This window comes from Cuculus canorus, chromosome 8, assembly GCF_017976375.1.
Source record: "Cuculus canorus isolate bCucCan1 chromosome 8, bCucCan1.pri, whole genome shotgun sequence".
NCBI lineage: Eukaryota > Metazoa > Chordata > Aves > Cuculiformes > Cuculidae > Cuculus > Cuculus canorus.
The window spans coordinates 26,166,014-26,191,755 of record NC_071408.1 but is presented as its reverse complement, the minus strand read 5'-3'; the positions used below and the strand labels follow the sequence as shown (position 1 = coordinate 26,191,755).

The following is a 25,742-nucleotide window of genomic DNA, read 5'->3' as shown; positions in this document are numbered from 1 at the left end:
CCCAGCAGGATGAGCTGTGCCTGAGCCATTCCTGGCAGATGCACCGCTGGAAAAAGCAATGGAGAGTTACACACCCCGAGATGTGACTTTCCTCATAGGACCTGACAGGAATGGTTGGACTCAATGATCCGATAGGACCTGATAGGAATGGTTGGACTCAATGATCCAAGAGGTCTTTTCCAACATGGTGATTCTATGATTGCTGGTGTTATTGCCAGGCCTCTGGCTTTCCCTCAGGCCGTCAGGGCTAGTGGGCAGCAGCCCAGCGGCTCACACCAGAGCGCAGGGCCCCGAACGGAACGGAACGCTGCACCGTCCGTACACAGTGACCTGGAACTGTCATTGCTAAAGGGTGTTGGAAATATTCAGCCCTCACTGAACGTGTGGCTTAGGGCTTCTTGCTCGGTACCTGAAGATGAGCAGCTCCCTGTTATCTGGGTCAAGGAAATTACATGCAAGAACAGTCTTCCCCTCCCCCAGTTTGTGGGTTTTTTTTTCCTTCTTTTTTCTTTCCCCCTACCTCTTTTCTTCCCCTTTAAGACTGTGGGGCTCAGAGGATTATACAGTAATCCAAGCTCACAACACACTGCAGTCCCGTGCATGTGGGCTGCTCAAGGCATAAAAACCTGTAAGGGGAGCAGGGGTGGTAGGGGTGCCCTTGCAGTGAGCCAAGAGGATGGGGTGAGCTCAAGGTTCATGAAAGCAGATGCTGTGATCTCTATCTCTTCCTTCCTTCTTTCTCATGCTGGAGGCTTCACGCTCTCCTCCGCTGCACTAATCTCACCCTATGACAGCAAAATGCCAGAATAGGGCTGTTTCCCTGCAGGCAGTAAAGCCAGGTGTGCTTGGAGTCTTTTAACAAGAGAACAAGGAAGGTGGTGAGCTTTGAAGAAAGAGGAGTTAAAAACTACTTGTGGTGGAAGACAAAATTACTTCTCCAATCCTCTTCCCCCTAGTTTAAACCCTGCTTAAAATCTCTCATGCAGAAAAAAAAAATTCCAACTTCTTCAGTTCAGTTTGTCAAAGGGAAGAGAACAAAATATGAGCTTCTTGCCTGGAGCACCTGTGCCTCTAAGAACTGCTGCCAGAGACTGCCCCTCTCCCCTCTCTTGAGCAAACGTATAGGGGTGAATAAATGGATTTGAGGCATCAGGCAGGACAGTGGCAAGGCTTGAATCTGCGCTGGGGTGAGCCAGCTCCAGGAGGTTAACCCAGGGCATGGGGAAACACCAAAACGCAGCCGGACTCTGCTGTGACACAGCCGTCAGCAGAGATGGGACAGGGCAGAGGGGGTCCGGTATAGGCCAGGCTCGCTGGGGACACCCTGTCCAGGAGAATGTGCCTGGGACCACCTAAAAGAGGTAAAATGGCTCTGGCCTTGCTCCTTATGAGCCAGAGTGAGGGAACCAGCTGCTGGCTTGTGGGGTGAGTAATGCCCTGATGTCCCTTTGGGACACCAGTGTGTCCTTGCCAGATGAGCAAGTGGAGTTTTTCTGTTATTATGTGTGTAGCACTGTCCATATGCTGCAGCAAAAGGGGCTTGAATCGTGAAGTACTGAAAATGAGGATGGATCTTGCCCCTGCATCTCCTCCACTACCTTGCGGAGCCAGAGCCTGCAGCTAAGAGAGGGTGAAAGGATCTGCTGGATGCCTCTTTCCCCATTGCTCACACCCCTCCACGTGTGTTGACAGAGCTGTAACTGCGTGAGTACAACCACACCCCAGAGATGCTCTAACCCTGTGCTTACCAAAGGAGAGGCAGAAAAGCGTCATCTTCTCCCCGTGACACATCACACATGATCAGCTGGAACAGGAACACCAGCTAGTCCCTGTTCATCTGACACGAGAGCAGATGCTGAGAGCATGGCAAAACACACAGCAATATTTTCCTTGACACTGTTTTCTGGCATCTGGAGAGCCATGGCTTCTCAAGCCAGAGGTTAGGTTTCAGTGACTAATAGCTGTGTGCTTGTACAGATATTTCTGGCGTGAAGCAATCTGATTCTGGCACTTGCAGTGTCCTGCAGCAGGGAGATCACAATTTATCCACGTGCTACAGAGAAGTGACTGCTCTGGTTTGCCACCGTCAGCTGATTTAATTTCATTTGCTGCCCTTTATTTCAGAGGCAATAAAAAACTGTTTGCTGTTCACCCGGTAATACATACACTTCTGTTCTTTCATTTCACCCTACTGCTTTTATGCTATTTCCCTGAGGGTATCAACCTGCCTCTGCCACCAGCTCCCAGTCACCCCTTTCCTGGGGTATGGCCCTCTGGAAGAAGATCAAGCTTCATTTACAACGTTCTCTCGTGCTTCATTTCTCCTCTCCCTGTAGGTTCCTGACCCTGGAGTGGAATTCATCAATGTGATCTGCAAGAATGGGAAGCAGCTTCTCCCTGAGCTGGAGTTTAACCCCTGCGAGAGGGTTGTCCAGAAGCTCAGGCAAGAGGTAGTGTCACATGTGAGCGATTCTTCTACCCCTCAAGAAAATGGCATGTTTCAACCAAGTTGTTCACTTAGTGACACCTTTGTTATTCAGTTTGTATTCACCTCTGCCTATAGAGAAATGCCTGTCCTCACTGACGGTGCTCCAGAGCTCTGCCAGTGGGAGGGTTGGATGCTCCTAAATCTGCTTCAGGCTGGAGTAAATGAGTTACCATAAGCAGATAGTTCATGCCAGCTTTGTGGACTCTGTTCTGAAGCAGATTAGGGAGTGCTCATGTATTTGCAGCAGCAGCAGAGCTGACCTGGGAGAGCACCATGACTTGCTCCTACAACTTGCACTTAAATGTAACTCTCTTGCTCCTTGTGTACTTGGCAGCTGTTGTATAGTAGCTTGATGGAGAATAAGAAAAAGTTGAGATCATAGCAGTGGGGTCCCTAGGATGGGGGAACCCTTTGGGAATCCTCTGAAATTGCTGAAGACACCTTAAGCAAAATTTCAGGCTGAAAACCTCCTTTCTGTACAAGTGAGGGAGTGGGAGCTTGCTTCTACTGGTGCCTGTGTTACAGCAACCTAAGTCCAAACAGTTCTATATTTCATGTGAACATTAAAGAATAAAAAAAAAAAAAAGAGAAAGAACATTTAAGTGGGTAAAATTACTCCTGTAGTTGTTTTGCACAGCTGAATGAAGATAATTGTATTGGCAATTGTGAGTGATTACAGTATTATCTGCCATCAAAGAAGTTATTTTTTTGAATGCTAGAGGAATTAATGATACATAAAACTGTGCTTAGATTGAGTGCATTCATCAGCAGAAATGCCTCGTGCTGGCACTGCTGCACTGTAATTACTCCAGCCGCTCAGAGAAAGAGAGCAGGAGATAGTGGGCTGTTGTGGATACTGCCAAAGATTTACATGCATTTACATGCTGAGCAGCTCTGGTGCTAAAAGAGAGGGGAACAGAGCTGCTGCAGCAAAGCCGGTGAGAGGGGAACAAGTTTTGCCCTTTCTTTTTTCTTTTATGTTCATTATGGAGCAAAGAACGGAGAGCCAATGTCTGTGTTTAAAACTTTACAGGGTGAAGCCAGTATGGCAAAGGTGGTTAAGTGCTCCTCAGAATAGCAAGAGGTGAGCCCTGAGCCCACTCTATATGGGATGCTGCCTCACGGTATGTTGGATTGATAAAACCATTCCTGGGGTCACAAGGAGTGATGTCCAGCCCTGGGAGACCCTGGGGCCTACAGGAAAGATGAGGAGGGGCTCTTTATCAGGGAGTGTAGTGATAGGAGGAGGCGTAATAGTTTTAAGCTGAAAGAGGGAAAATTTAGATTAGATATTAGGAAGAAACTTTTTACTGTGAGAGTGGTGAGGCACTGGTACAAGTTGTCCTGAGAAGTCATAGATGCTGTCATCCCTGGAGGCGTTCAAGGCCAGGCTGCATGAGACTTCGAGCAATCTCATACAGTGGGAAGTCTCTTCAAGGTCCCTTCCAACCCAAACCACTCTGTGATTCTATGATTCCATGATTCTATGATTCTATGACTGATGGTGATGGTGGGAATGGCAGACTTGGGACGCCTGCTCATGCCCTGCCCTTTGAGTGAGCCCATTGTGCTCATCAGTGGGGCTGGGAGCATGAATGCATCTCACTGGGGAGGGGTGAGGAAATCTAGAAGAAAAGCTCCCCAACTTGCTCTGCACCTTGTGGTCCTTCAGCAAGAAGACACCATATTGTGAGGGGGATGTTTACAGATGGGGGCGTTGCAGGAAAGGCTGTTGCAAGGATTCTGAGCAATCTATGCAGAGCAACAGGATGCTTGCTACGATGCAAAGGATTCGGAGGGGCTTTTAAAAGAAGGGTGGGAAGTTGCAGCCCCTTTACAGAGCCCATAGGCCCTCTCCAGCGATGGACCCATGCCCCGCTCAAGCACGGAATCTTAAAACCTTCTACAATCTCCATCATCTTGTGCAAAGCTCCTTTCTGAGCTGTATCGTGAGCTAAATTAATAAAGAAAGAGAAGCACAGACCCTTTCCAGCCTTTGGGAGAAGACCAGGCCAGGCAAAGTGTCTGTCTCTTGCTACTCTGAGAAGACATCGCTGCTGGATGCACTTGGCATTTCAGATGAGAGCCACCAGAGAGCAGGATCGAGCTGTTGTCCTGGCAGAAATCTTGTGTTCGGAGGCTTTTGCTCACTAAAACACTACGCTGTAGAGCCTGAACTCGCAAAGAGTGACGAACAAAGCAGAAAGCCCTTTTCTGGCTCCTTGGACGATGGGACAACCTAAGCTTTTGTGGGGAGCTGTGCTTTGATTTCAGGTGTTTTTAAGTGCTTTTATAAAATCATAGAATCATAGAATGGTTTGAGGTGGAAGGGACCTTAAAGATCATCCAGTTCCAACCCCCCTGCCCTGGGCAGGGACACCTCCCACTGGATCAGGCTGCTCAAAGCCCCATCCAACCTGGCCTTGAACACCTCCAGGGATGGGGCAACCACAGCTTCCCTGAGCAACCTGTGCCAGGGCCTCACCACTCTCATTGTGAAGAATTTCTTCCTTATATCTAGTCTAAATCTTCTCTCCTCCAATTTAAAGCCCATCCCCCTTGTCCTGTCACCATATGCCTCCATAAGAAGTCCCACCCCAGCTTTCTTGTATGCCAGCTTTCAGATACTGGAAATTATGAGAGTTTTGCTGTTGGTCCATCTGGGCCAGGTCTGTTTTGCTAAGGAGGGCATCCCTGCAGGGCTCAATCCTAGATCCCATAGGCTGTTAGTGCTCAGAAACCTGCAGCTCTGCTGCTGCCAGGACATGTTTTGGTGTCCAGGACCATGCCTCATGCCTGGCAGGCTGCCTGCGCTTTTGGATGGACAAGGGCATCTCTACCTTCTCCGATTGCGTATTGCAGAATGGGGGAAACAATATTATTTGTGTTTGAAGCTTCACAGACCAAGATTTGGGGCTAACACGGGCAGCCCCCAGTTTAATACTGACTGTCTCCCCCCTAAGCAATATTCTTCTTTAGTTTGGGGTCAAACTTTAAGTGGGGTCCTGAGCCACAGCAGAGTTCTGAGCCTTCATCCTTCTGAGTGTGACTGGGCTGAATCCAGGTCTCCTTGGCTACTGGTGCTGTGGTTTTCCTTACCTGGAAAAAAACATAAAAACCCTGAATTTTCTTGTCTTTCTTTTTTCTTTTCCTTCTTTTTTTTTCCTGAGCTCCCTGCTTTCTGAACAGGCCAGGAGAGGGAGACAGCCAGCCAGTTATTGCACAGCCCACTTTTCCAGGTCTCGCTGTTTACCGTGGGATGGGAGCAAACACATTTAAACATATACATTGGTTTTTCCCAGAAGGAAGGTTTGATCTGTGCGGGCTCCTGGGTGACTTGTGATTTACATTTGCACAAGCAGGTTGGGCACAGGGCAGGAGACCCATGTCTTGGTGGAGTTGGTTAGTGGCATCCTTCTTCTTGAGAACCTCCTTGGTCCTTTTGCAGGTTGTGATTGCTCTGCTTCTGTCAGTGTAAACTTCCATGTGCTATGGGTCTGAGGTGAGCCCACCCGGCAGGTTATGGGGATCATTTTAGCATCGCTTTGAATGTCACCCCTATAGGGATACGCGGGCTGCGTGACGCCAATGTGCCTACCACCTTGTCCATACCAAGTGTGGTCTGCTCAGTATCTTGTACCACCAGCAGCTGGTCCCTGGTTCAGACCCTCCAGCAGAGAAGCGGTGGGTTCCCGTGCCTAGAGACAAGCTGTTGTTGGCAAGCCCACCGCAGCACCGTGGAGATACAAGCGGCATGAACATACATAGGCAATGTTGTGGAGGACCTCGTTGACTCCTATATGTCATCTCTCGGGAGCAATGAGAAAGCTGCAAAGCATTGTGGCCCATGCTCACAGCAAACATCGATGGATCAATCAGTCCCTCCCGTCACCTGCGTTTTCCCTCCCTCTCTCATCTCTCCCAGGCCGGCACTGCTGAAGGACTGGTGAGATCACCCCAGCGTTGCAAAGAAATAAATAAATAACCAAATAAAAATGCTGACGTGGAGAAGTCAATCAGCTTTGTGTGGCCTTGTAATATCTCATTTTATCCGTGCCACGCTTTATTAAATTCTCATAAACCTGTCAATGAGGACAGATACCATTTCAGTTTACCCCATTAGTTCTACACAATGACATCTGGGGAGAGGAAGATGGGGAGGTGCGGGGGAGGCACTCGACGCAGGGAAAAGAGGAATGAATTTAAAAAAAGGAAAAAAAAGAGAAACCCAGAGCCAAACTCAGCTTCATGACAATAATGTAATAACCTCAGCACCCAGGGAAAGTAATTGAATTAAGTGGCTTTTGTTAATGGTTTTAAGATTTAGAAATGTAAATAATAGTTAGGACTCTTTAATGGGACTCTGGTTTTAGGTAACTGCAGCCCTGAGAATAAGAAATGCTTTGCTATTTAATATGATGTCAGATAGTTTTGTTACTCCTCCGGTTTCATGCCTGCAAAGCATATTTTGCAGTTTTAAAGCCTGGTGTGTTTATCATCTTTCCTTTCTAACTTCAGACGGAGCTTAATTCGGGAGTATTTGCATGAACCCTTCTTAGCCAGTCCCTATCAGTTATTTGCACCGCCAGGAATAAAGTGTTATTTCTCCCGAGCTGCTTTGGAGAACTTCCTGACTGCAGGGTTACTCTGCTCTGAAGCCTCCCATCTATTTACATGTTCATTAAAGGCAGGCGGCAGCGGGCGCTTTCTGTGCAGGGCCAGACTCGGCTCCCGGGAGTAATGCCATTGGGAGCAGTGATGTTACACCAGGCTTAGGCCAGTGGGGATGGAGAATCCAGCCAACAGGTAGGATGAGCCGGGTGATTTAGAAATGACTTTCATGGGAACTCGTTCTGCTTAAAATATTATTGGATTTTCATTTAGGAACCTATCAAAGTGTGAGAATAAAGTCTGAGCTGCCTAACCCACATAGGTCTAAACAAACAGTCCTCCCTTCTGCTCTGCGATCTGACGGCTCATGGATTGGAAAGGGTCCTTCGTTAAGGCACGAGCTGAGTCTCAGGGAAACCCACTGTGCCAGGCAGAATAGGGGGCTTTGCATTTATTCAGGCTGAATATCTTCTCTTTTGCAGGATGAAGGCGCTCCCTGAACTGTGCTGCGGGAATGCTACCTTCCCTACTTGTTCCCTTACTCTGCGTAGGCAGCAGCCACATGGGGACCTGCAGATCCATTTCTGCCATGCAGGGAGGCAAAGGCTCTCCGCTGGCTTTTTCTCTGGTCCCACAGTGAGTGAGTGACTCCGTATTCACCAGGTTACTCTGACACATCCTCGGGGGAGCTGCCTTCTAGGTTGCTTCACCTGCAACCTGCAGTGATCTCTGCTATTGATGGCTTCAGTTCTGCTTCTGCGGCTGTGCTTCCCATCTAGTGAGATCTCAGGAACTACACGGCCTCAAATATCTTCCTCTATTGCCTTCATAAGCCCTTTCCCACAACCCTCATAGGTTTGGCTGGAAAGAGCCTAAAAGCCCCAAGCCCAAGCCAAACCTGACTCAGCTTACACGGGCAAGAATTAATTGTCAGATTAAAAAAGGGTTTCAGGTTACACATTTTCTCTTGAAGAATCTGAGAAGAGGTTCCTCACTTCTGCCCATTTGCCATATTGTTATACTTTAAAGTGAAGCTTGGGTAGAGCAGAGGGGTGTGTTTCCTCCCTTATTGAAAAATAATTTAAGAACATGAATAATACTTCAATTAAAATAACAGATCCATCACTATTCTCCCTGCATTAAAAAAGAAAACCCAGCCACCCTATAAATGATCAAATTCTTAAAAACAGTCTTTAACTTCTTCTAACAAGTTCTATTTTTCTGACCGTGCTGCCATGGCACGGACCGCGGCAGAGGGAGAGGCAGGTGCTGGCTGCACTCCTGCCCTGCGCTCTCCTGCAGGTGCTGCAGCTTTGTGCAGCGTGCTGGGTCCCAGCACAGCCGCTTTCCCAGGGAGGAGGCTCTAATGCAAACAGGATTGATGGGTTTCTCTCCTCTTCTAAATAAGAGGAGGGCCAGGTGCTCGGAAATCTGAGGGCATGGTATTTTCTGTGCTTCATTGTTTCGCGGCAGAGGTTGGCTGCAGGCTCAACATCTGCCTCACCTCCTGGGATCCTGCTGGGATGCTGCTGTGTGCTCCAGCAGGACAACGGGACTTTTCTTCCTAGGCCAGAATCCTGCTGTCCTGCACCCTCCCAGGGAACAAGTGGCCGGTGTTGGAGGAGAAGAGCCGGGGACCTGGGAGAATGCTCATGACCCCCTCCGCCTCCAGTGATGCAAGGGACCACTCTTATCCCATCCGGACAGCCAGGCTGTAGTTTGTGGCTCTGCTTTGCAAGCTGGGGTGCTCAGCAATGCGGGAGGATAGCAGCTGGGAAGAGATTTACATGGACCTACAGACAGGGAAGTACTATAATCCTTGGAGAGCCATTAAATAATTTGACATGATAAGACCCAGGAGATGCTATTTTCTGCAGATAAAAAGCAGGTTGGTTGTCTTCAGCTGCAAAAAGGCTGTTGCTGGCTGCGAAACTTGCCACTGAGTCTGTAGCTCGGCACAACAAGAGCATATATGAGCAATAGCCTAAAAATGATTGACACACACTGAGGGCTGTGTTGATCTGGGTTTTTTAAGTGCATGAGGTGAAGCAACAAAGGCGTGGGATGACCCTGATTCAGGAAACAGTGCTGGTGGATGGGAAGGCACATAGACATGGAACAGGAGACACAAGTGTGCCAGAGCCCCTCCCAATCTGCTGAAACTGCCTGTGAATGGGAGCCTGGCCCTAGCTGCAGCTTTTCATCCAATAAAGACTGAATTGCAGGTTATTTTGTGGGACTGTCCTAGGCCTGTCTTCACCAACAACGCCCCTGCTCGGCCAGAAGCTTATTAGAAGCAGACGAGGGAAGAGCCCTGTGACCCAAAGAAATCAGACTCCAGATGATTTACATGGAGCATGAGGGGCACCAGAAGGGCAGCCAGCCCAGAAAATGAGATTATAAACTATCATCCCCTGTTACACGCTGGGACATGGCTACAGGGTGGCCCTCTGACATCATTTGAGGAGGCAGCCATGGTCTAGTGGTGAAAGCAGAAGGCTTTTGTCTCCTCAAATTGGAAAATCCCCCATCCTGAGGAGTGTCTGAGAATACATTCAGTTTCTGCCTTCCCTCCTGCAGCCCTTTCCTGACCTGTGAGCAGTGCCCGGCACCTTTAGAGGATACAGGAACACCCTAACCGGTCATTGCCACATCTTGCTGTCCCTATGGCATGGTCTGGAGATGTTTGTGAAGTCAATGCAGGAGTGCCAGTTTGGTAGACTGAGATGGTGAAAAAGATGATGACCTTCCTCCAACTGGCCAGGTCCCCCAGAATGTAGCACCCGAGGTGGAACCCCTCCTGCAGTCAAGCTGGCAGCTTTGGGGCTGGTGGAACCTGCAGGGCATTGCTTTGAAGTAGTTTAAACATTGCTCCTTTTGGAGAAAGGAGAGAAGTGAAGAACCTGGAAAGGGTATGCAGGAGCCCTAATGTGGATGCACCTAGCTGCTTAAACTGATTTAGGGTTCAAGCAAGGCCTGCGTTGCATCTGAGACCAGAAAAAGCAAAAGAGCAAATCTGCCTACATAAGTCTGAAACCCGCTGGTGTGAAACCCACTGGTAAAGCCGTGAGTGTTTAATGTTCTTCACCTCTGTGACGTGAAAAACAAGTTCTAAAAGGAGTCCTCAGAGGAGGCAGAGCCCGGTTCTTAATCTGCTCTGGCGTGGAGGTGGTTAATAAGATAATCTCCAGGCCCTCTAACACAAAGAGAAAGTGAGTTTTCTGATCCATAAAGGATCAGTCCGCAGGAAGCCCCATCAGACTCCTCGGCGTGAAATTACACCACAGCAGGGGGGTACAGTCCTGCTACTGTACAACATTAAAGAGATGAATTAGGACTTGACATTCATGTGCTTAATATGCCTATTCCTGGCATTATCCCACACGGACCAGTCGCCGCCAAGGACTTACGGTCACCGGGTCTAGGAAGGTATTTAGGGTTGCTCATTTGCTTGCTTCCAGAGCCAGGCTATCTGGCTTTCCCATCTAATCTCTCCGTGTTAGGAGAAGAGGAGAGCATAGTCTGACTCTTCTATCTCTCAGCAATCAGTTCGGTGAATAAACACCGAGTTTGCCCTTGTTGCTCGGATAAATCACACCAATCCTCTGTACTGGTGAGTGTCAAACAAGGGAAAAAAAACACGGTGCACATAAAATCATTACTTGGTCCTCAAGAGGCTGAGAAAGGGGGGGAAGAACTAACCCTGAAAGTATGTTTCTCAGACAGTTGCTGCTAACAAAAATTAAGTATTTACTGGAAAAGAAAGCCTCATCAGATCTATATTAGAAATTATTCAAACAAGGTTAGCCTCCTCAGATTGGAGGTGTGCCTTGGACAAATGTGGGCACTCTGAGCTACTTTACTGAATGGGCTTTGCCAAGAAGCCAGAGCCTTTCCAAGCCCCAGGTCTGGGCTGTGTGAAAATTCCTGCCTGTTTGAATTCTGAGCCAGAGCAGAGTGCTTTTGGTTTGCTTTTTATCCACGAAATATTTTGTTAGAGAACAAAATTTTAGGGGGAGGTCAAGAATCTACTCCACATTCTGGAAGAAATAAAAAGGAAAATGTTGGCTACAAGGCTGAAGAGTTCTGGTTTTGAGCTGTTTGTTTTCCAAGAGAAAATCCAATTTTTTTTTTTTTTTTTCAGAAAGTAGCTGTCCTGCAGGAAATTCCTGATTTCACGGGTGTGCCACACTTCTGGCAAGAGCACTTTGTGATCAAACTGATTGAAAAGCCATTTAATTGGAAGTGTTCTAAGAATGAACTAAAATTTGGCAAGGTTAGTGGGGGGAAGCATGGATAGGCTCAGGAGAAATAAATTAGAAGCAGAGTCTTTCCAGAAGCTGATTTTGCAATTGTCTGGCATGGAGAAAGAGTGAAAGCCTCCCCGGCAAGAGGTCATCCTTGCAACTGTTATCACATTGTGCAGCATGTGGCGCTTTGCAGCCCACAAATCTGAAATTTTTTACTGTGAGGGTGGTGAGATACTGGTCCAGGTTGCCCAGAGAAATCATGGATACCCCATCCCTGGAGGTGTTCAAGGCCAGGTTGGATGGAGCTTTGAGCAACCTGGTGTAGTGGAAGGTGTCCCTGCCCATGGCAGGCGAAGTGGAACTAGATGGGCTTTAAAGGCCCTTCCAACCCAAACCATTCTATGAATTCTCCTCTTCAACCCTTTTCCCTGGGGAATGGGGAGCACAAATGGATGCCCAAATTTGTAACCTGTTTCTACAGCACTTTGAATGCAGATGCATTCTTGCTTGCCCACTTGAGAAGGGGCATAGCAGAGGTTACTAGGCAAATTAATGGAATAAAAGGTTAGTTGGGACTCAAAATCACAAAGCTGCAGTGTTGATATGAGAACTATTCCACTGTGCCCCTTTTCTGGTTTCTCTTGGTCTCTGTTAAGCTCATGGTAACCCATAGGGGTGGAGATGATGATTCCTATGGGCTATCTTTTCCTTAGGCACAGACTTTGTGGGAATATTTTTCTACTTAACTGTAAATCAGAGCTAAAATTGTTTTGGGTGAAAACAGATAAAAATTTATACCCATATATCTTTATTCTTTTGCATTTGATGGAAGCTTTGGTGTTGGGCTAATACATCTTGACATCAAGCCAAGCATGGGGGCACTTCTTGGATCTATAGAGTGGTCTCTGGTGAATGTTATTGCTATCAGATAAACGACAAATGGAGTTAAAGGTAGAGGTGGCTGAATACCCCACCTCTATGAATAGGATGTGCCCCTTTAGTTGTTTTCTCTGCCTGGAGGCACCATCTAGGTGAGCGATGTGTGGTCAGCACCCCATCTCCCAAATCAACAAACTAGTCCTCAAATCCAAATAAACATCTTCAGGATGAAACAAAAAAGGAGCCTTGGATGCTGAAAATTGCCCAACGCTTCACTTGTCCCATTATCCAGACAAGGCAGACATAAAGCTTTCTTAAACCCATTCTGATGATTTAAAATAAAACCCAAAGAAACATCCCTAAGTAAACCAATGTGTGGAGGCTGATGGAACACTTCACACCTGAATGATAACTCCCCATTGTCCAAGAGAGTGACAGGATTTTTTTAGTGTTCTTGCCTTTTGTTTCCTATGAAATTAGAAGTCTCCTGCTGAGGGTTGGGTTTCATGTCTGGGTCACAGTTTCTACAGAAAGGAATTTTCATTACGGTCTTGGAAACACTTAAGTCTCCCTGTGCAACTGATCTAGCTGAGCTTTTCGTAATCAAAAGGACCATGGATGCCATCAGCAATCAGGGATGAATTCTCAAGCAACCCGAGAAGGAGGTATGAGCCTTAGGATGAGACAGGATCTCATAGCAAGATTAACATGGACTGTGAAGGTAATTAGCTGTAGTAACTGTTTGCTGAAGGTGAGGTGAGGGTTACTTCGTTGTTGGCAGACTTCAGACTGGAGGATGGATTCCCTGTTTCAAGAGAGAGTTAATTCACCAAAGTCCTTTGGCTTGTGATGTGCAGCGTGACAGACCAGACTGTGAAGCTGGAACAGAGGTTTTGGGATCGGTCTAGCAATAGCTCAGGCCACACAAAGTGTAAGAAGTAAATAACCATTCCCAAAATATCAAATGATGTGGGAGAGAAAGTGTATCCTAAAGAGACACGAGACCTAAGAACATCTCACAGGGCATAAAGCCCCAAATATACCCTGAGCAGCAAAATTCAAAGAATGTATTTTTTAGCCTGGGACTTGCTCTGTTTTCTGAGGACTTAGTGAAGGATCTGGTTCTTGCTCTAGAACAGCCCTTCATGTAGCGAAAGCAGGTGTATATTTAAAACCCCTTTTGCTTTTCTCTCTCCAGTTTACACAACACCAATAGTCTTAATTTTTTTTCCTTTTTTTTTTAATGGATGCTCTTTTCCAGTTATTCTCATCATTTTTCTCTGGACTTTTTCTAGCTCATGCACATCTGTCTTGAAGTGGTGGTCAAAAATAGACATCTGTTCCATCTCAGGTCTAACTGGAGATAAGTAAAAGATGCATCTGCACATCCTACGTGTTCTATTAGGGCTGTTCATGGTTGTGAAACACTTCATGGATATTGTGTGGCTTAAATCAAGGAGTTATATTAAAAATCTATGGCAGCAGTTGTGTAGGCTGAAAATGGCACTCTCTTGTGATTTTTCTCTCTTGCTGAATGTGATGAAAATATGGAACATGTTTCCTCCCTCCATGCAGCTTTCTCTGCAGAGGCCAGGTGCCAAAACCACAAAATGCATTAAAAGGAAGTGTAATAACTGTTGTAAGGTGGCCCTCTTTATCAGTGTGTTATATTCAAGGGTTTTCTGCAGTGACTGAAACAGGTTTTGGCTTGTGATTGCAAGAGAAAAAGGTTGTAAACACTCTGCCATAGCTCATCCCCTTATAACATGTGATGATCCATTGCAATCCAACTGAGCTCTTGGGGTCTGGGATAAATCTGATGAGCTGTGAAACTAGAGTATCAATGAATGTACAATGATATTCAGCCTCCTTTGACAAACAGGAAAACCAGAACCAAGAATGTGAAGCCTTTTCTCCAAACCACATATAATGGGGTAGCAGAGACAACAGCAGCGAGACGGGCATCTTTGACTTGCTCAAGGTCAAGGCTGCCTTGTTTCTTAACTGAAAGCTAATCCTTTAGTGTGGGTGGTGGGAGTTCTATTTTTAGAATTCTATTCTCTTATAGCTGATGAGATTTTTACTTCCAGGAAGCTTCTACAGAGTCTCAGAGTACTCTTCTTGCAACAGGTTTTTTTTTCAGAATAAACCTGCTTTTTAAACATTTAGCAACAAAGAAGGAAGTTTGGTAGTGCTGGGACATCTCTAGGCTCTTCAGACCCACCTCCTGCCTGGAGCAAGGCTGCTGCCAACATTGAGTCAGGCTGGCCATGACTATGTCTAGCCAATCTTTGAAATCCTCCAAGGATGAAGGAAGGTTGTAGCAAGGTGGGTGCTGGTCTCTTCTCCCAAGTAACAAGTGACAGAATGAGAGGAAATGTCCTCAAGATGCACCAAGGGAGGTTTAGATTGGATATTAGAAAAAATTCTTTGCTGAAAGAGTGACGAAGTACTAGAACAGGCTGCCTAGGGAAGTGGTGGAGTCTCCATTCCTGGAGGTGTTCAAAAAGCACGTAGACATGGCACTCTGGAACATGGTTTAGTAGGCATGGTGGTGCTGGACTGATGCTTGGACTGGATGATCTTAGAGGTGTTTTCCAGCCTCAATGATTCTATGATTTTATGATTCTGTGATCCATACCCCAGGGCTGTGCCACTGTCATGGTCAGGAATTCCTAATGTTCAGTCCAAATCTCCCAAGCTGCAAGGGGCGGCTTTTGTCCCTCGTCATGCCATCATCTTATAGAGGAAAAGATTGGCTTCATCATCTTTCTGCCCTTCTTGAAGCAGTAGTCAGCTGCAGGGAAGGAAGGGCTTGGAGGAAAGCATTGATGGAGCCAGTGTGAAAACAACTGTGAATCAGAGCCATGAAAGATGGGGAAGCTGGGAGAGTTGATTGGGGATGCTTTTGCAGTGCTGGGGATAACAACTCTCTGAATTATCTGCACTGTCTTTAATGACCCAAATTGCCTGTGCCTTGTGAGGCAGTTCCTCTTTAATCACAGTATTTAGAGCAATAATTTATTAGAAGGGGTCTTTGCAGAGTATCTGTCCCATACCTCACCTTGGTCGTACTAGACAGCATCTGAGGTTGGAAGGAGCCCATCCTTCTTCATCAACTATACAGAAAGCTGAAAGCAAGTCCCTGGTTTTAGGGCACTGAAATGAGGCAGGATGGAGGAAAGACCCGTGGGGCCTTGGTCAGCCTGATTTAGTAGGATGTCCTTGCCCATGGCAGGGGGGTTGGAACTAGATGACCTTTAAGGTCCCTTCCAACCCTAACTATGATTCTACGATTCTATGAAATGGTGTTTGCCTCAGAGTTCCACCACTTCCTTAGCCTTGGAGGTGCAGCACATGGTGCTGTTATAATTACACTGCAGAGGAGACTCACAGTTGAGGGGTCTGTGTTTAAAATGTAAATGCTCCTCTTGGGCTCCAATAGAGGCTCCTTCCATGCAGGAGTTGGTAACCAATGCTGGGAAGCTCTTCAGGGCAAGCTGTGGGACTTACATGTCTCTCCGTGCTGAAGCCCTCTACTTCTGTTGGGAATTACTAGGAGCTCCCGAACTATTTTCACTCATTTAATTTCAACAGCAGACTTCTTGTGTGCTGCTGGGCGAGTCTCTCAATGTCTCCCTGTTTCTGCTTCATAACTGGAAAAAGTCCTCACCTTCTTACACCTCCATCTTCTCCATTTAGGTGACGCATCTCTCAGGGGAAAGGGTTATTTTTACACACAATGGCTATGTACAGCGCCTTGCATCACCAGGCTCTCACCGTCCTAGGAAGAAAAAAAACAAAACCATCAAGCAGGATAAAAAATAAATACTAAAAATAGCTCTCTGCTGAGCGCGTTTGTGGGGCTGCTCTGCGGAGAGCCAGGGAGGCAGCCCTGAGGAATGCAACCAGAAAAAGGACGCAGGGCAAGAGGAGAGACAGCCCTTTCCACTGGCCCCCACCTGCCTCTCGTTCCCCTACTGTGTGAACCTACTGTAGATTTCTTGAATTTCCCTTTGATGTTTATCTCCCCCCAGTAATTCTATTTGGGGGATTTGCTAAAGCGACAGTTAGAAGAATACAGCCTGGAATAGGGCGGCCGAAGGGCGAAAGAATGTTAGAAACAGGATTAAGATCATATTCTACAAGCGGTTGTCAGCCACTGAATAGGGTTAAAGTTTCTTATCGGGCCAGGGTGCCAGAATGCCTTTGGATTCTTCTCCCCTCTTTCTCTCCCCGCTGCACAGGGCTTTCAGAGTGGCGGGGAAAGCATAATCATCACCCTGAATGGGGAGGTGGGCTCTTACGAGCTTCTCCCCATGGCGCAGAAGCTGGGAGAGGGGGTCAGGGGGTTGCTGCGGGTGTTGTGGGCAGGAAAACTGGTTGCTTGGGGAGAAAAAGAAAAGCAATAATGGTTAATGCTGAAGCGAGTGGAAGATTTTAAGGTACAAACCTCTATATTAGGGGGAGAGTATTCTCTTAGCCCAAGCTTAATTTCTTTCCCCCCTCCCCATGGGATTTCAAGGCTTTCATTGAGCATTTTTGTTGTTGTTTTAGGTGGGGTTGGTATCCTGGCGGGAACTTAATTGGAAATATTTGGGACTTGTTTCTGAATATTCCAGATGATAGGAAACAGAAGTTCCAGAAAAACAGAAAAATCTGGAAATAAGGAAGGGGGGGGGAAGATATGTTTTGAAAACCAACAGAGGCATAAATACTTCTGAAAGAGAAGAAGTTTGGAAAACGTTTGAAGCTACTTTCATATAAACCAAAAATACAACTACAATGAGCTTGCCTGGGCAATGGGATCAAGTAGTATTAAATTTCTCTGGGAAATAGTTGTGTGCTCATTTCAGAAAGTTAAGGGCATATGGGCTTTTATATTTCCACCTGTAGGATGCTTCTGTCTTTTTTATAGGTTAGGACTTTATAATGCAGAAGATTTTGAAGGGTCCAGTGTCCTCACCTTTCCCAACCTGCAACACAACAGATGGACCCACCTGAGTTCTCTCTAACATAAACGTTCCAGTAGAAACCAACTGCTTCTGGTAAAATATTCAGATTCTTCTAGGGAAAACTGGGTTTCGTTTCACTGATGTATTTAGAATATGCGGATGTGGAATGTTTTTCGCGTTCTGCACAAAGCAAACAGAAGCCTTGCCATCATTTCTGGTTTGCGCTGGAAAAGGAAGTCTTGCAGGTAATATCATTCCCGGGCTGATCAAAATAGCTGAGGAAAGGAATAAATTAGCTTTCTGGTTCATGACTACATGTAGCTGTTCTGTAATGAGGACTGCATTTTTCTGTAGCCCTTGCCTGTTTTAAAGTATCAGGAAAACTTTGTCAAGAAAGCTGTTGACTAACCAGTGTTCAGCAGAAGCAATAGAAATCCAGCAAGACAAACTATTTCCTCAGAGTTTGCAATAAAGGGGGAACGAAGGGGTGTGAAAGCCAAAGGGGTTAAAACCCAGCTCCTGCAGCCCTGTGAATATGAAAGCATCTTGACTTTTAAATGAGTTTCTCCCTTGTGGTTTACAGAAATTTGACAGCCGAATACTGAAGTCAAGGAGTCCTTTATCTGCATGACAAAATCTCATTAATTATTGTGGGGGCTCGAGAGTAACTTTCTTGATGTTTATGGTTGGCTGTACTGTGAAACTTGAGTGAAACAGGGAGTAAATGAAATTACCAAATCCAAAAGCAATGAGGTTCAGGAAAGTTAAATAGCCCACACAAAATGATGTAAAATAAATTAGATTTTTTAAATTACTCTGTTTTTCATAGTCCTTAACAAACAATGTTTTCAAGTCAAACTGTGAGGCTGCATTCTATAGTTCTTATTGATGTCAATTGGAACTTTGCCTAAATAAAATGTGCCTGCTTTTTTTTTTGACTCTTTAAATCCATCATTCCTTGCTATTACTCCTGGACTTTGTCACGTTGCTCCCTGCTACATTCAGCCCTTGTTGTGTGAGTGCAATCTACTTGTATGCCATAAGAGCTCCTGCCCCAAGGAGCTGACAAACTGCTTTATTTTCACGCTTAAAACTCATGTTTCCAATAATCCTCAGTCATGTAAAGTACCAGGATATGAACAATCACGCCCTATTCAAGGGAAGCACAAGAAGATGGCATTATGGGAGCAGAAAGGAGAATCACAAGGGCTTTATGGGCAAAAGATGCTCTGTGCTCAACATCTACATGTATCACTCACATCTTGCTTCTCCCATTCTGCTCCTGGGTCAGTTTTTTACAGAACTCGAGGGTTGATACAAATGAAATCCTGATGAATTGATTATGCCAAATAATGATGGTGGTGTTTGCTTGCCCGCACAGCTGGGGAATACAGAGCACTGTCAAAGCCATGTCAAGAAATTGCTGTAACTCTATCGAGATAAGCGAAGGTATGGGAACAACCTTAATGCTCCTTCTTCAGCAAACTGCTCCCCAAGGGCACGCCCGAGAGCAGCGAGCCTGCTCCTTTCCTCCCTTTGCATTTGTCTGTGGTTGTACCAGCTTTTCCTGACCACCCACTGCTGAGTGTAGCTGGGAGGCACTGGTGGCAGCTCTCCGAGCGATTTTCCAGGGAAACAACACAACTTTTGGAAGCCAAGTGAATGCAAAGCAGGACTAGATCTGGCTTCTTAATCCTCATCATTCAAATGGTGCAGCGTTGCCTCCACCTTGTGCAAGGGCAGCTTCATGTCCTGTGACTCAAGCAGATAGGGCAATATGAAGTATGTGTACTAAAGCACCTGATAATGTGTATAATCTGTTTGGCCCTTTTAATCTACTTTATTTCTTTTTTTTAACCAAGGTTGAGACATCACGAAACAAGGGACGGTACCTTTGAAAGAGCAGAAACCTTTTCAAGAAAGTCTAGGAGATGGGCTGTTACCACAAATCCATAAAAGAGAAGAAGATTGGTGAGAAATTTGCTTCTACCTCACAAATTTATGATGCAACTGTCTGCCATTATCTCCCGGTTGGTTTGACACCACCAAGATGGTGCAAAGCGCTCTTCATTGCATCACTCGAAGTAACCTCAAGACTTGTCCAAATAGAAACCCAAATATTGAGTTTCTTTCCCCGTGGTGCTGGCCTGTACCATAGCCATCCTGGCTAAGGCTGATGGGCTTGGTGATGGCTACCAGTGGCAGCAAAGTGTTCCCCGGCGCTGGGTGACAGTGAGGGTGACAGCGGGGAGTCTGCAAGGGGGACAGGCAACTCTAAACACATGCTTAAACACGGCACTATTTGCCCAATAATCAGTAACATCGAGAGGGCGACATTAAACAACATAATAAATTGTGTGCTGGCCTTCAAATTGGATCCCTTTTTTTATTTGATTTTGCTAGGATTTATTCCATTTGACAAACCATGCTGTTTAGAATACAATAGTGGCATAATCACAGCCCGGGGCCCTCATTCTTCAAGATAATGGGATACTTATTCATCTAAGGCAGGTACAAGTCTGTCCTTGGCTTTCATTTTACAAGATTACTTGTATTTCTGTCTCGTTTGCAATAGGTGATATCTGTCAGAAAGCAATTTTCACCCAATTTGGGGTTCTTAATATTTTGTCTTTAAACTCCTTTGTTGTTGATTTTTCCTTCCCGCACCGTTTGACATGCATTTGGCAAGCAACCTGCGGGCAAGCCACCCTTTTTTTTTTCCCTTTTTTAAACAAATAAATAAATAAATAGCGTCCCCGGCCCTGTTTACATAGCTCAACAATTTATTAGTTAAGCGTGACAGCACAGGAATTTTTCAATGTACTGGACGTCCTGACTGGTGTGTGTTCCACTTCATCCTCAAGAAAAAGAGAGCTGTGCTCGTTTTCCTTCAGCCTGGCAGTCTGAAAGTTCGTCAGATAGGAGCCCCTTATCCCCCCAGACACATGTCAAAAAGAGGAGTTTTAAAGACTAATTGGAAGGGCTGAGCCGAGGTTATGATTCAGGCACTGAGGGCTTAACTTTAACATTTTTTTTCACATAAAGGTAAACGAAAAGCGGGTTATTTGTTTCGGCAGAAGCGCAGTGATTTTTGCAGGTATCGTTGGGAAATAAAAATAAGATAGAATTGGCCCGCTAGCAAGGTTCTGCTTAGTGCTGAAAAGAAACGTTTGTATTTTTCTGTTAAAAATGAAGTGGGGAAAAAAAATAAATGATAACCTGTTTGGACCTAAAAACTGGTTACAAGAAGTTCCAGCTGTTTAGGATAGCAGCCCTTCCAGATTCCCTATGTGGAAAGCTCTTCTCATTGCCCTGCCTTCCCACCTCCCCTTGCTTACCCCCTGTGCTGGTTTTGGGTACTCTACATTAATTTGCCCTTAAATTCTGATTCTGAAAATGCAGCAATTTCATCTCAGTTGATGCTTTTCTTTTCTTATCCCTCTTCCCTTAACTTTGCTGAAAGCTGCAGGAATGCGAGGCAGATGTGAAGCCCCTTCCTAGCCCTCACGCTGGTGCTGAGAACTGATGGAGATGTGACACATTCCTGCAGGTAACATAGCCCTGCAAACATCCTGGGAGGTGGAGGGACTTAAAAACGCAGGTGGAAGCAAAGCAAACAAGCAAAATTGGAGAAATGGGGCTGAAATCAAAAGCTCATCTCTTGTCTCTCTTTAAGCTGGTTAGAGGAGCTTTGTGCAAAGAAGAATTACTTTGAGGCAACTCAGACACCTTTCTTTTCTCTGTGGGTGCCTCTGGAGGTAAAACTAATTCACTTCTTCTGCTCCACCAGGTCTCCCCTCCATTGTTCCCCACTAATGTAATTTTTTTTTTGTCTTCAGAAAATTCCTGCCTGAGTAATCATCTCCAGCGTGGAGAGCAAGGAGAGGAAATTAAGATATTATTGAGGGTTTGAGAAATATCTCATGTTTCAGAGTGGATCAGAAGGACTATTTTGCCTTTAAGGTGCCTGTTACAGGGAGGTTAGGCAAACACGTTGGATGGCTTAGCTGCGGGGACAGGGCTGGGGTGGAGCGGAATGGGTCTTCAGGAAGATGTGATGCTTCTCTCTTCTCTTGACACAGCAATAAATATGTCCTTAATTCCGCACATGTGTCAGTCTACATCAGGCGATGTCTCAGGGGAAGAGTTTCATCTTCAGTGATCTCCACAGTGCAGTCACAAGAAACTTTTATTAGGAGGTTCCCCATTTTACTTGGGGAAGGAATGAGGCTGGACTACAGGAGATGTCAGATGAGGGTTTTTTTTTGGTGGCATGAAGCCAAACCGAAGTCGATACGTGACTTCTGAGTAGCTTTTTGCCTTCAACAACCACAAGCTGAAGGGAGCTGAGCTGCTTCCACCAGGCAAGTGATTCATCTTGGTGTAGGAAAGTTTGTTTTTTAACTAAAGAACAAGATCATACACATGAAAATCTATCAGCAAAGGTTTTTCTAGGGTGACACAGTGGTTGTCAGTTTGTCCCATGTGTTTCCCAGGGCAGCTGTGGAGACTCGCCTGGAAATTTTAAGCCAACTTCAGAACTGCCTTGTTTTTCTGCACACCACAGACACCTTAGAGAGATGGTCTCCTGTCCCCAGCAGCCACCCTGTGGCCACCAAACCCCTGAGATGGGCCACTTGGCTTAAGTCACAGGACCTTTGTGGTGCTCGTGACCTATTAATTTACTCCATAAGAAAGAAATAATAGGGAAATCAACATAAATATTGCACTTGGGATTAAACTGTGCTTTCTGGTGTCTTTGCAGTAACAGGTGGCATAAAGTTTGCTGTTCAGAAATGGTAGCTTCAGAGTCAGTCTGGGAATAGCAGGTGCCTCACGTGAGCTTTGTGCTGTTTGTGTGACCATACAGGCCACACCATGGGCATCTTTTCGTATGGAATAGCTCCAGTAACACCCCTTCCCCATGCCCAATGCCATTTACTTTTTAGCATCCCAATGTCCTGTGGAAAGGAGTTCTCCCAGATAATTACACACTTTGTCAAACAGGACCTCCTTAGTTTGCTTTGCAGGTGATGGAGTGACCCTGAGCTCGTTCATTCAGCTCCCTGTTTCTCCCCAGTGTGAGGAATAACCCCACGGTTTGAGACTTGGCAAACTGTGGGTGGGCTGCATTAGGACCTGGACAGTCACAGTGTGCCATAGAGTGGAAAGGAATTCTGGACAGACAGTGTGACCAACACAGAGCATTTTATGTCAGTTTATTCAATTTTATGCTGTCTGTTATAAACCTAACCAGACTTCTCAGTCATATCTTGGAATGGACCAGTCATTATGTGATGAGCTTTTCCGCTGATTCCTATAAAGAAACATAAGGAGGAAGGCTGATCTCCAAGAAAATGAAAAAGCCTACCAACATTATCTTTTATTGGTCCTTTTGCCATGTTTATTATAATAGCCTCACACCCCTGTTTACGAGTTTGCCCATGTGTGTTTTTGTGGATATGGTGCAGTCCAACACACTGATATTTTGCTTTACTAATGCAGAGAGAATGGGTTTGAAAGAAAACCAAGCTAAAGAACATCCGTGCCTTGCTGGTGGACTGGATACCTTTTCTGCTTCTGTCCACCAATGAATTAACTTTGCTTTAGGTCTCTACATTCTCTGTTCACCACTTGTTGTGAAGGTGATTTGCAAAACGCTGCTGAGCGTATGCTGCTGAAAGCCTGGAGGTCTGCCAGCCTCGCCACTCTGGTCTGGCCAAGAAATGGACTTGGCTTGTCCCAGCACTGCTTTGCTTCCAGAGGAAAACAACTGGGAGCACAGGTTTGTGAAAAAGCAGCAGTATTAGGGCTTCAAGGGCACAATATAAACACCCTGTTCCCAGCCCTGAAACATGGAGGTGACACTGGGACTAATCACAGGTCTTGACTGAACCATCTGGATGGGTCCTTGGTGAATCAGGACTTGGAGAAAACTATTTCCCTGATGCCTGTTGATTTCTGTGGAAGTCCAGCAGCTAAACACCTGTCAGGCTCTGGTAAGCCTAGTGTAGATAAGATGAAATCCTACCGCTTCTGCACTCAGACGCTATCTTGCCCCTACAGAAATGAAAGTGTTTTCCTTCATCAACTGCAAAAAGCAAAGTATTGGCTGCAGTCTGACAGCGGGGACTTCCTTTCACCCCATCGGGCTGTCACGTTTGCCTGGGGATTCTGGACTGACTGTACCTGGTGGTGGGAGACACTGGAGGAAGGGAGCTGAAGAATTTCCCAGGACTGAGCAAAAAGCCTGTCTTCATCCAAAAAGGAGCTGCGAATCCCGAAGACACCAAGTTAAATGTATGCAAAAGCCTCAAGTGCTATATGGACAAAAGCTGCAGGTATTTAAGCCACTTAGGCATTATTAATATCTGCTTTGTTGAAGGTGAGATGGGTTCCTCTGACATGTGCCTTGCAGCAGATTAAAATAAAAGACCAGCATGGTCCCTTCTGGACTTGCAGCTCCTGAAAACAGAGCCAAACCCAGTGTGTAATAGGATCTTCACTGCTATTCCAGGGCTTGAATAACATTATGGTGACTTTGCATAGATTTTTGCCCGTAATGCAAATAGGGAAATGATTTTCTAATCAGGTGAGATAAGGCTGAAACATGATAGATAGAGTTGGATTTGTTAATGCAATACAAAGAAGTAGCCTGTAGCTCCATAAACTGTTCTTTAAAATAATGCAACGTTTAAAAAAAATGAGTTTCTTTGGCTAACAGTGATGTGAGAGAGCCTTGATGCAAATCTTTGTAATGAGTGCATTTTGATGAGCATTTGAAAAATATATATGTATTTATTTGCATTGATATGTTTATATGGCTTTACATATCAACTTAGTCAGGAAAAATTGAATAAAATGTCTCAGGTCTGGGAAATGAGAAGAGATTATGAAAAGCAGATTTAATATAGCACCGTTTTTTGATGTTTGTGGCACATTTCATCATATTGCCAGAGACACCCAATTACACAGCTTGCAGAGTAATCAGCAAATGGGGGATCTGAAGGAGAATATTAACTGTGGCCTTTTTTTTCCCCTTCCTCCTCCTCCTTCTTTAGCAAATATTATGTTATGCTTTATGGAAATGGATCAAAATGCCACATATGCAGTTAATACTGAGCTCTGGAGCTCTTTCAAATCTTATTTTTCCCCTCACATTGTATTTTTCTGGAACAAACCTCTTGATAACTTTAGGACATGGTCTTTAAGGCCAAAACATCACCTTGAACTTCCTGCAAGTTTGGGTTCCAGGTTAAGCAGGTGGATGATTTTACCTCATTGACTTTGAGAGTGGGAGAAATCAGGTCTTAATTGCAGATAACCACGTGCAAGGACATGGTCATAGCTGATCTGTTCATTTCCCTCTTGGTGGAAGCAGGAATTCACTGAGCTATCTGGTGGCCTTGAAGGTCGCAGACTCCTCTCATCCGCAGGGTTTTTAATATTCAAAGCAAAGCTGTAACTGCAGTGAAAAAAAAGGAAATCTGGTGATTAATATCTCCCTTATTGTGGAAACAAGTAGCAATGGCTGCATGTGATCATAGGGTCCATGGAGGCACTGGTGGAACCGGGTCAAAAAAATTAGAATTAAAAGCACTTCTGGCAGAGGTATTCTCAGGCTCTGCCTGTATTCCCACTTTTCCTCGCTCTCTGCCTGGTTTAAGAGAAAGTCACATTTCTTGAGAATATCAGAAAAGTTATTAATCATTATTACAAATGCACTTGCTTTTCCTTCCTGATGTCTTTTCCCTTACTATCTTTTTTCCTCACCAATATTTCTACAGGTGGGAAAAGAAACTAGGAAGTCATGTTGGTAGAGGCTGACAATCTAAAATAGAATTTGACTATTTTTCAAGAACTTCATTATCAGGTTACTTTGGGAAAAAATAAATTCAGAATTTTATTTTTTTTCCTTTCAGCTTCATCAGGTATTGAATTAGGAGAAGATGGAAAGTCCTTGACATCACTAGCTATTTCTAGCTCAAACAGAAGTTTCACCATCTAAGATACGTTCAGAATAACCCTGAGGGATCAACAACATAGAGGAATGAGCTTTGTAAAAGTATCTCTGCCATCTTCTTGAGCACAGCCCACCCTGGATTGCTTGCCCAGGAAAAGGGAATAAGTCTTCCATCAAAAGAACAGAAACATTCCCAGAACTGGAGGAAAGCCCCAGTCATTTAAGAATGGTCAAATTTATCCTGCACTGCTGCCTTCAAAGACAAGCTCTCTGATCAGGTCTTTCCCATCGTAGAATCATAGAATCATAGAATCATAGAATCATAAAATCATAGAATCATAGAATCATAGAATGGTTTGGGTTGGAAAGATCCTTAAAGATAATCCTGTTCCAACCCCCTTGCCATGGGCAGGGACACCTTCCGCTAGGTCAGGCTGCTCAAAGCCTCATCCAACCTGGTCTTGACTGCTCCAGGTATGGGGCATCCAAGACTTCTCTGGACAACCTCTGCCAGTGCCTCACCACCCTTACAATAAAACATTTCTTCCTAATATCTAATCTAAATCATCGCTTCATCAGACAATTGTTTCAGTGTC

At 45.4% G+C, this 25,742-nt stretch overlaps 1 long non-coding RNA gene across 3 annotated transcripts; it reads left to right on the top strand.

Moving 5' to 3' along the window:
* Nucleotides 1-202: 202 nt before the first annotated feature.
* Nucleotides 203-6,489, top strand: LOC128852921 (uncharacterized). Of its 3 annotated transcripts, XR_008451054.1 has the most exons (4): nt 203-2,216; nt 2,337-2,450; nt 3,522-3,612; nt 5,937-6,489. It is a non-coding gene; the product is annotated as an uncharacterized LOC128852921 (long non-coding RNA). The 3 variants fall into 3 exon arrangements; XR_008451053.1 differs by having other exon boundaries at nt 203-2,450; nt 6,053-6,489; XR_008451052.1 differs by having other exon boundaries at nt 203-2,450.
* Nucleotides 6,490-25,742: the final 19,253 nt, after the last annotated feature.